Raw genomic sequence first — 11,382 nt, 5'->3', positions numbered from 1 at the left:
TGTTGTCATTATCAAGATGGAATTCAACCATTATGTTTAAACTATCTTTAAATCCAACTTCCTTCAGTGATAGGGTTTTGCTGTCTTTTTGCTAATTAAAAAATCCCATTACAAATTCCATTTAGTGAGAAAATAAGAATATGTCTGCTGGAAATTAATGTAAAAATATTTTAGTTATTGTGGTACCAAAAGTGACCCTATTGCTAATAGCTGTGGAATCAAGGGAAAATCTCTTTTGCCTTGATGCACTAGAGTATACAATGATTATATATGTGTGCATATTTTTATATATAAAATATTATGTATTTGTGTAAGTCTCTTTTATTAGAACAGAAACTCCATAAAGGTGGGCACTTTGCCTATTTTGTTTACTTCTGAATCTTTTGAGCATAAAACCGTACCTGAAATACTGGTAGAATAAATGAATGGATGGCATTATGCACTTATATCCCTTTTGTTTAGCTGACAAACAAAAATGTTGCTACATCAAGCCACAGAGGTATTGCAAAAACTAAATGAGAATTTTTGCTAAAAAAATTGTATATTCAGACTTCAAAAAGAGTAAAAGTGAAGATATGTGAAAGGTCAGCAACTCAATAATACTTTAGTTGACCCCAAATCTAAAGAGGGGTTTGAGAAGAGGATTTACTTAAACCATTCTCAAATTCAAGCCCAAGTATTTTACAGGTGAAATTGTTCTTTCCCTACTCTTATGAATGGGGTATTTTCTTAGGAATGTAGGTGGTCATCTTGCCAGCAGATAATAGATGATACTGTTCCCATCAGATGGTAGTGTTGAGATTGCCAAAACTGTCTTCTAATCTGAAACATTTCCCCTGCAAGTCCAAAAAATCTTGACTTGGGGCACAGAAAGAATGGCTGAGGAAGGGAATCACCATTTATTGAGGACCAACAACACGTTCAGCTTTACTAAGGGTCTCATTTGTTTCCTATCTTAGCTTTATAATAATAGTTAATATTCATTGAGTACTTATTCTGTGTTAGGTACTTGGATTAACTCAATAATTCCTCACACAAGATCAAGGAGGTAAGTATTTTGTCACCTCCAATTGACAGTAGAGGACATTCAGGCACAGAGAAGTTATATATGCTTAGTCGCACAATTTGTAAGTGGTGGAGCCAGTGTTCAAACCCAAGTGGTGTGGATTCCAGTGTCCATTTTTAAAAACTGCCTCCCTAGAGGAAAATTATTACCTTTATTATTACAGAGGAGCTACAGCTTTATAAATGAAGTGACTTCCCAAGGTCATATTAACAGAGCTGTCTGACTCCAAAGCTGAGGGCACTTTACTTTTCCTTATATTGTTTTTGCTTTAATCGCACCTCAGTAAAAATAATAAATCTAGCATCTCACCTTTATTGAATATTTATTGTATGGCAGGCACTATCTTCAGTGTTTCACATGGACTAACTCATTGAATCTTCATAATAACACTTTAGATGGTACTTTTACTAGCCCCCTTTTACAGCAAAAGTTGAGAAGGGCAAATAATTTATAAGGTGACATAGTAAGTTGATGGAATCAGAATTTAAAACCTTGTTTATTTGCCTAAAAAGATGAAGTTTTTAACCTCTCTTCCTGCCTAGAAAGATTGTTTCTCTTTTCCCATAGGGCCTATCCATCTTATTCTTGCTAAAGTCATGAGACAGAGCTAAGACTACTCTTACTCTTTGTCTTGCTTGGTCTGCCAGGCCTGAAAGGGAAGAATATGATGAAAAATTCCCTCCCAAAATTCAAATGGTGTGAATATTGTACCCTTCGGGCTCAGGTATGAACTACATGCTTACCATCAATTCAGACTTTGTCAAGAAGAATGAGACTGAAAAATAAGCAAAAGTTATTTTTAACACCTTTATTGAGAAGTCATATATCATACAGCTCACCCATTTAAAGTATACAGTTCAGTGGTTTATGGTACAATTACAGAGTTGGGCAATGATGATTACATTCTAATTTTAGAATATGTCTATCACTCCAAAAAGAAACCCCATGCCCATTAGCAGCCACTGCTCATCCTCCCCAGCTCTCAAGCCCTTGGCAAGCATTAATCTGCTTTCTGTTTTTATAGATTTGCTTATTCTAGGCTTTACCTATCAATGGAATCAACAATATGTGGTCTTTTGTGATTTATTTCACTTAGCATAATGTTTTCAGGATTCATCCATGTTGCAGTATGTATCAGTACTTCATCCCTTTTTATGGCTGAATAATAATCTGTTGTATGGCTAGACCAAGGTTTATCCATTCTTCATTGATGGACATTTAGGTTGTTTTCACTTTTCGGTTATTATAAGTAATGACTCTTTGAACATTTGTGTACATGTGATTTTTTTTTCATGCTATGCTTTATCTTTTTTTAAGTTTTTATTATAATTCCAATTAGTTAACATACAGTGTTATATTAGTCTCCGGTGTACAATACAGTGATTCAACACTTCAGTACAATACCCAGTGCTCATCCCAGCAAGTGCATTCCTTAATTCCCATCACCTATTTTACCCAACACCCCATCCACTTCCCCTCTGGTAACCATCTGTTTGTTCTCTATAGTTAAGAGTCTGTTTTTTGGTTTCCCCTCCCTCTCTCTTGTCCCACCCTTTTCTCATTTGTTTTGTTTCTTAAATTCCACATATGAGTGAAATCACATGGCATTTGTCTTTCTCTGACTTTTTCACTTAGCATTATACTCTCTGGTTCTAGCAATGTCATTGCAAATGGCAAAATTTCATTCTTTTTATGGCAGAGTAATATTCCATTGTATATAGTAAGCACCACTTTATCCATTCATCAATCAAGGGACACCTGGGACATTTCCATATCTTGGCTATTATAAATAATGCTGCTATAAACATCAGGGGGCATGTATACCTTTGAATTAATGTTTTTGTATTCTTTGGATAAATACCTAGTAGTTCAATTGCCAGATGGTAAGGTAGTTCTATTTTTAACTTTTTGAGGAGCCTCCATATGATTTTCCACAGTGGCTGCACCAGTTTTCCTTCCCACCAACAGTGTAAGAGGGTTCCGCTTTCTCCACATCCTTGCCAGCATCTGTTGTTTCTTGTGTTGTTGATTTTAGCCATTCTGACAGGGGTGAGGTGCTGTCTCATTGTAGATTTGGTTTGTATTTCCCTGATATCAGTGACATAGAACATCTTTTCATGTGTCTGTTGGCCATCTGTATGTCTTCTTTGGATAAATGTCTATTCATGTCATTTTTTAATGGATTATTTGTTTTTTTGGGTGTTGAGTTCTATCAAGTCCTTATAAATTTTGGATATTAACCCTTTATCAGATGTGTCATGTGCAAATATCTTCTCTCATTCTGTAGGTTGCCTTTTACTTTTTTGATTGTTTCCTTTGCTGAGCAGAAGTTTTTCATTTTGATGTAGTCCCAATAGTTTATTTTTGCTTTTGTTTCCCTTGTTTGAGGAGATATATCTAAAAAAAAAAGTTGCTATGGCTGGTATCAAAGAGGTTACTGCCTGTGTTGAATGCCTCTTTTTCAATGTGACCACACCATTTTACATTTCACCAGCAATGTATGAGTATTTCAATTTCTCTGTATTCTCACCAACTCTTGTTATTATCTTTTTGATCATTACCCATCATAGTGTATGAAGTGGTATCTCACTGTTGTTTCATATTTCTTTAATGTTGAGTATCTTTGCCTGTGCTTATTATCTATTGCATATATTCTTTGGAGAAATGTCTATTCTGATTCTTTGCCTATTTTTTACTTCTTTTTATTATTGAGTTGTACCAGTTCTTTATATATTATGAATAAAAGACTAATATTAAATATGTGATATGTGAATAGTTTTCTGATTATGCAGATTATTTTTTCACTTTCTTGGTGATATTGTTTGCAGCACAGAAGTTTTTAACTTTGATAGACTCTAATTTATTCATATTTTCTTTTGCCACTTGTGCTTTTGGAGTTCTGAGTAATCTTGCCTAACACAATTTCAAGATGATTTACTCCTATGCTTCCTTTTAAGCATTTTGTAAGTTTTTTTGTAAATGTAATTCTTACATTTAGGTTTATAGTCCTTTTTTAGTTAATTTTTTTGTGTGGTGAAGGGAAGGAGTCCAACTTCATTTTTTTCTGTGTGGATACCCATTTGTCCCCACATCATTAGTTGAAAAACTATTCTTTCTCTATTTTTTATTGTCTTGGCACCTTTACCGAAAATTATCAGATCCTAAATATGAGGGCCTCTTTTTTCCCCCCAATATTTTATTTATTTATTTGACAGTGAGAGAAAGAGCACAAGCAGGGGGAACAGCAGGTAGAGTGTGATGCAGGCTCCCTGCCAAGCAAGGAGCCTGATGTGGGACTCAGTCCTGGGACCCTGGTATCACGACCTAAGCTAAAGACAGACGCTTAAACACCTGAGCCACCCAGGTGCCCCTGAGGTCTTTTCTCTGTACTTTAAATAGTAATCTGTTTATTTACATGTCTGTCTTTGTATGTGTACCACACTGTCTTGATTACTGTAGCTTTGTAATAAATTTCGAAATTGAGAAGTGTGAACTGTCCATCTTTTTTCTTTTTAAAGACTGTTATGACTATTTTGTGTTCCTTGCAATTTCATATGAATTTTAAGTTCGACTTTTCAAATTCTGCAGAAAAGACAGCCAGTATTCTTATAAAGATTGGGTTGAATGTGTAAATCAATTTGGGGAATACTGTCATCTAACTACTAGATTTAGATTTTAGTCTAAATAATCTTTTAGATTTTATTTAATTTCTTTCAACATTTTGTAATTTCAGTATAAAATTCTTACATTTCTTTTGTTAAATGTATTCCTGAGAGTTATGTTCTTATTGATGCTATTGTTTTTTTTTTCTTGGTCAGATTCTAATTTTATTTATATCTTCTTTAGATTCCTTCTGTAACATTTTATGTTTTTTTAAAATAATTTTTTTTATTTTTTATAAACATATATTTTTATCCCCAGGGGTACAGGTCTGTGAATCGCCAGGTTTACACACTTCACAGCACTCACCAAAGCACATACCCTCCCCAATGTCCATAACCCCACCCCCCTTCTCCCAGCCCCCCTCCCCCCAGCAACCCTCAGTTTGTTTTGTGAGATTAAGAGTCACTTATGGCTTGTCTCCCTCCCAATCCCATCTTGTTTCATTTATTCTTCACCTACCCACTTAAGCCCCCCTGTTGCATCACCACTTCCTCATATCAGGGAGATCATATGATAGTTGTCTTTCTCTGCCTGACTTATTTCGCTGAGCATGATACGCTCTAGTTACATCCATGTTGTCGCAAATGGCAAGATTTCATTTCTTTTGATGGCTGCATAGTATTCCATTGTGTATATATACCACATCTTCTTGATCCATTCATCTGTTGATGGACATCTAGGTTCTTTCCATAGTTTGGCTATTGTGGAAATTGCTGCTATAAACATTCGGGTGCACGTGCCCCTTTGGATCACTACGTTTGTATCTTTAGGGTAAATACCCAGTAGTGCAATTGCTGGGTCATAGGGCAATTCTATTTTCAACATTTTGAGGAACTTCCATGCTGTTTTCCAGAGTGGTTGCACCGGCGTGAATTCCCACCAACAGTGTAGGAGGGTTCCCCTTTCTCTGCATCCTCGCCAGCATCTGTCATTTCCTGACTTGTTGATTTTAGCCATTCTGACTGGTGTGAGGTGATATCTCATTGTGGTTTTGATTTCTATTTCCCTGATGCCGAGTGATATGGAACACATTTTCATGTGTCTGTTGGCCATTTGGATGTCTTCTTTGCAGAAATGTCTGTTCATGTCCTCTGCCCATTTCTTGATTGGATTATTTGTTCTTTGGGTGTTGAGTTTGCTAAGTTCTTTATAGATTTTGGACACTAGTCCTTTATCTGATATGTCGTTTGCAAATATCTTCTCCCATTCTGTCAGTTGTCTTTTGATTTTGTTAACTGTTTCCTTTGCTGTGCAAAAGCTTTTGATCTTGATGAAATCCCAATAGTTCATTTCTGCCCTTGCTTCCCTTGCCTTTGGCGATGTTCCTAGGAAGATGTTGCTGCGGCTGAGGTCGAAGAGGTTGCTGCCTGTGTTCTCCTCAAGGATTTTGATGGATTCCTTTCTCACATTGAGGTCCTTCATCTATTTTGAGTCTATTTTTGTGTGTGGTGTAAGGAAATGGTCCAATTTCATTTTTCTGCATGTGGCTGTCCAATTTTCCCAACACCATTTATTGGAGAGGCTGTGTTTTTTCCATTGGACATTCTTTCCTGCTTTGTCGAAGATTAGTTGGCCATAGAGTTGAGGGACTATTTCTGGGCTCTCTATTCTGTTCCATTGATCTATGTGTCTGTTTTTGTGCCAGTACCATGCTGTCTTCATGATGACAGCTTTGTAATAGAGCTTGAAGTCCGGAATTGTGATGCCACCAACTTTGGCTTTCTTTTTCAATATTCCTTTGGCTATTCGAGGTCTTTGCTGGTTCCATATAAATTTTAGGACTATTTGTTCCATTTCTTTGAAAAAGATGGATGGTACTTTGATAGGAATTGCATTAAATGTGTAGATTGCTTTAGGTAGCATAGACATTTTTACAATATTTATTCTTCCAATCCAGGAGCATGGAACATTTTTCCATTTCTTTGTGTCTTCCTCAATTTCTTTCATGAGTACTTTATAGTTTTCTGAGTATAGATTCTTTGCCTCTTTGGTTAGGTTTATTCCTAGGTATCTTATGGTTTGGGGTGCAATTGTAAATGGGATTGACTCCTTAATTTCTCTTTCTTCTGTCTTGTTGTTGGTGTAGAGAAATGCAACTGATTTCTGTGCATTGATTTTATATCCTGACACTTTACTGAATTCCTGTACAAGTTCTAGCAGTTTTGGAGTGGAGTCTTTTGGGTTTTCCACATATAGTATCATATCATCTGCAAAGAGTGATAGTTTGACTTCTTCTTTGCCAATTTGGATGCCTTTAATTTCCTTTTGTTGTCTGATTGCTGAGGCTAGGACTTCTAGTACTATGTTGAATAGCAGTGGTGATAATGGACATCCCTGCCGTGTTCCTGACCTTAGCGGAAAAGCTTTCGGTTTTTCTCCATTGAGAATGATATTTGCAGTGGGTTTTTCATAGATGGCTTTGATGATATTGAGGTATGCACCCTCTATCCCTACACTTTGAAGAATTTTGATCAGGAAGGGATGCTGTACTTTGTCAAATGCTTTTTCAGCATCTATTGAGAGTATCATTTGGTTCTTGTTCTTTCTTTTATTGATGTGTTGTATCACATTGACTGATTTGCGGATGTTGAACCAACCTTGCAGCCCTGGGATAAATCCCACTTGGTCGTGGTGAATAATCCTTTTAATGTACTGTTGAATCCTATTGGCTAGTATTTTGGTGAGAATTTTCGCATCTGTGTTCATCAAGGATATTGGTCTATAGCTCTCTTTTTTGATGGGATCCTTGTCTGGTTTTGGGATCAAGGTGATGTTGGCCTCATAAAATGAGTTTGGAAGTTTTCCTTCCATTTCCATTTTTTGGAACAGTTTCAGGAGAATAGGAATTAGTTCTTCTTTAAATGTTTTGTAGAATTCCCCCGGGAAGCCGTCTGGCCCTGGGCTTTTGTTTGTTTGGAGATTTTTAATGACTGTTTCAATCTCCTTACTGGTTATGGATCTGTTCAGGCTTTCTATTTCTTCCTGGCTCAGTTGTGGTAGTTTATATGTTTCTAGGAATGCATCCGTTTCTTCCAGATTGTCAAATTTGTTGGCGTAGAGTTGCTTATAGTATGTTCTTATAATCATTTGTATTTCTTTGGTGTTAGTTGTGATCTCTCCTCTTTCATTCATGATTTTATTTATTTGGGTCCTTTCTCTTTTCTTTTTGATAAGTCTGCCCAGGGGTTTATCAATTTTATTAATTCTTTAAAAGAACCAGCTCCTAGTTTCATTGATTTGTTCTATTTTTTTTTTTTTTTTTGGTTTCTATTTCATTGATTTCTGCTCTGATCTTTATGATTTCTCTTCTCCTGCTGGGCTTAGGGTTTCTTTCTTGTTCTTTCTCCAGCTCCTTTAGATGTAGGGTTAGATTGTGTACCTGAGACCTTTCTTGTTTCTTGAGAAAGGCTTGTACCACTATATATTTTCCTCTCAGGACTGCCTTTGTTGTGTCCCACAGATTTTGAACTGTTGTGTTTTCATTATCATTTGTTTCCATGATTTTTTTCAATTCTTCTTTAATTTCCCGGTTGACCCATTCATTCTTTAGAAGGATGCTGTTTAGTCTCCATGTATTTGGGTTCTTTCCAAACTTCCTCTTGTGGTTGAGTTCTAGCTTCAGAGCATTGTGGTCTGAAAATATGCAGGGAATGATCCCAATCTTTTGATACCGGTTGAGTCCTGATTTAGGACCGAGGATGTGATCTATTCTGGAGAATGTTCCATGTGCACTAGAGAAGAATGTGTATTCTGTTGCTTTGGGATGAAATGTTCTGAATATATCTGTGATGTCCATCTGGTCCAGTGTGTCGTTAAGGCCTTTATTTCCTTGTTGATCTTTTGCTTGGATGATCTGTCCATTTCACTGAGGGGAGTGTTAAAGTCCCCTACTATTATTGTATTATTGTTCATGTGTTTCTTTGATTTTGTTATTAATTGGTTTATAGAGTTGGCTGCTCCCATGTTGGGGGCATAGATATTTAAAATTGTTAGATCTTCTTGTTGGACAGTATGATATATTGTCCTTCCTCATCTCTTATTATAGTCTTTGGCTTAAAATCTAATTGATCTGATATAAGGATTGCCACTCTTGCTTTCTTCTGATGTCCATTAGCATGGTAAATTCTTTTCCACCCCCTCACTTTAAATATGGAGGTGTCTTTGGGCTTAAAATGAGTTTCTTGGAGGCAACATATAGATGGGTTTTGTTTTTTATCCATTCTGATACCCTGTGTCTTTTGATTGGGGCATTTAGCCCATTAACATTCAGGGTAACTATTGAGAGATATGAATTTAGTGCCATTGTATTGCCTGTAAGGTGACTGTTACTGTATATTGTTTCTGTTCCTTTCTGATCTACCACTTGTAGGCTCTCTCTTTGCTTAGAGGACCCCTTTCAATATTTCCTGTAGAGCTGGTTTGGTGTTTGCAAATTGTTTCAGTTTTTGTTTGTCCTGGAAGCTTTTAATCTCTCCTTCTATTTTCAATGATAGCCTAGCTGGATATAGTATTCTTGGCTGCATGTTTTTCTCGTTTAGTGCTCTGAAAATATCATGCCAGCTCTTTCTGGCCTGCCAGGTCTCTGTGGATAAGTCAGCTGCCAATCTAATATTTTTACCATTGTATGTTACAGACTTCTTTTCCCAGGCTGCTTTCAGGATTTTCTCTTTGTCACTAAGACTTGTAAATTTTACTATTAGGTGACGTGGTGTGGGCCTATTCTTATTGATTTTGAGGGGTGTTCTCTGAACCTCCTGAATTTTGATGCTCGTTCCCTTTGCCATATTGGGGAAATTCTCCCCAATAATTCTCTCCAGTATACCTTCTGCTCCCCTCTCTCTTTCTTCTTCTTCTGGAATCCCAATTATTCTAATGTTGTTTTGTCTTATGGTGTCACTTATCTCTTGAATTCTGCCCTCGTGGTCCAGTAGCTGTTTGTCCCTCTTTTGCTCAGCTTCTTTATTCTCTGTCATTTGGTCTTCTGTATCGCTAATTCTTTCTTCTGCCTCAGTTATCCTAGCAGTGAGAGCCTCCATTTTTGATTGCACCTCATTAATAGCTTTTTTGATTTCAACTTGGTTAGATTTTAGTTCTTTTATTTCTCCAGAAAGGGCTTTTATATCTCCCGAGAGGGTTTCCCTAATATCTTCCATGCCTTTTTCGAGCCCGGCTAGAACCTTGAGAATTGTCATTCTGAACTCTAGATCTGACATATTACCAATGTCTGTATTGATTAGGTCCCTAGCCTTCGGTACTGTCTCTTGTTCTTTTTTTTTGTGGTGAATTTTTCCGCCTTGTCGTTTTGTCCAGATAAGAGTATATGAAGGAGCAGTAAAATACCAAAAGGGTGGCAACAACCCCAGGAAAATATGCTTTAACCAAATCAGAAGAGATCCGTAATCATGATGGGGGAGAAACGGGATAAAAAGAGGTTCAAAAAAAAAGAAAGGAAAAAAAAGGAATCAAAAAAAGAAAACAAATAAAGAAATGTATGAAAAAGAAAAAATATATATATTATATAAACTAGTTAAAAAACGTTAAAAATGAAAAGGGTAAAAGTTAAAAAAAATTTAGCAAAAGAAGAGAAAAAAAATGGAAAAGAAAAAAATTACTTTAACCGCAAGACTAAAAAATCACAGGGAGAAAGCCATGAGGTCCGTGCTTTGCTTTCTCCTCCTCTGGAATTCTGCTGCTCTCCTTGGTATTGAAACCGCACTCCTTGGTTGGTGAACTTGGTCTTGGCTGGATTTCTTGTTGATCTTCTGGGGGAGGGGCCTGGTGTAGAGATTCTCAAGTGTCTTTGCCGCCGGCGTAATTGCACCATCATTACCAGGGGCCCGGACTGAGTAATCCGCTCGTGTTTGCTTTCAGGAGCTTTTGTTCCCTGAGCGCTTTCCGTAGAGTTCCAGAGGACGGGAATACAAATGGCGGCCTCCTGGTCTCTGGCCCAGAGGAGCCGAGAGCCCGGGGCCCCACTCTTCCCTGCGCCCTCAGAGAACTGCACCCAGTAACTTCCGTCTGCCTGACCTCCAGCTGTGCTCTGAGCTCAACGAGCCTGCGACCAGTTCAAGGTAACCCCGAGCTGCGAGCTTCCTGTCGGCTCTGTCTCTGTAGCCGGCTTTCTCGCTCCAATACCCGCAAGCTCTGCAACACTCAGACACCCCCGATCCTTCTGTGACTCTGCGGGACCTGAGGCCACGCTGAACCCGCATGGGCTTCGCCCCGGTTTAGCCTCTGGAGCGATGTCCCTCAGTGGAACAGACTTTTAAAAGTCCCAATTTTGTGCTCCGTTGCTCCGCCACTTGCCGGGAGCTGGCCCCTCCCCCCAGGGTCTATCTTCCCGTCGCTTTGGATTCACTTCTCCACCAGTCCTACCTTTCAGAAAGTGGTTGTTTTTCTGTTTCTAGAATTGCTGTTCTTCTCTTCAATCTGCCGATGGATTTGCAGGTGTTTGCACTCTTTAGATAAGCTATCTAGCTGATCTCCTGCTAGCTGAAGTAGTCTCAGCCTGCTACTTCTCCGCCATCTTGACTCCTCCCTCCTTATTGATGCTATTGTAAATGGAATTGTTTTCTTAATTTTGTTTCCAGATTGTTGATTATTAGTGTGTAGAGATACAAATGATTTTATGTATCAACCTTATATATCAGGCA

This window comes from Neovison vison, chromosome X (assembly GCF_020171115.1).
Source record: "Neovison vison isolate M4711 chromosome X, ASM_NN_V1, whole genome shotgun sequence".
Classification (NCBI taxonomy): Eukaryota; Metazoa; Chordata; class Mammalia; order Carnivora; family Mustelidae; genus Neogale; species Neogale vison.
Note: the sequence above shows the minus strand (reverse complement) of the source record.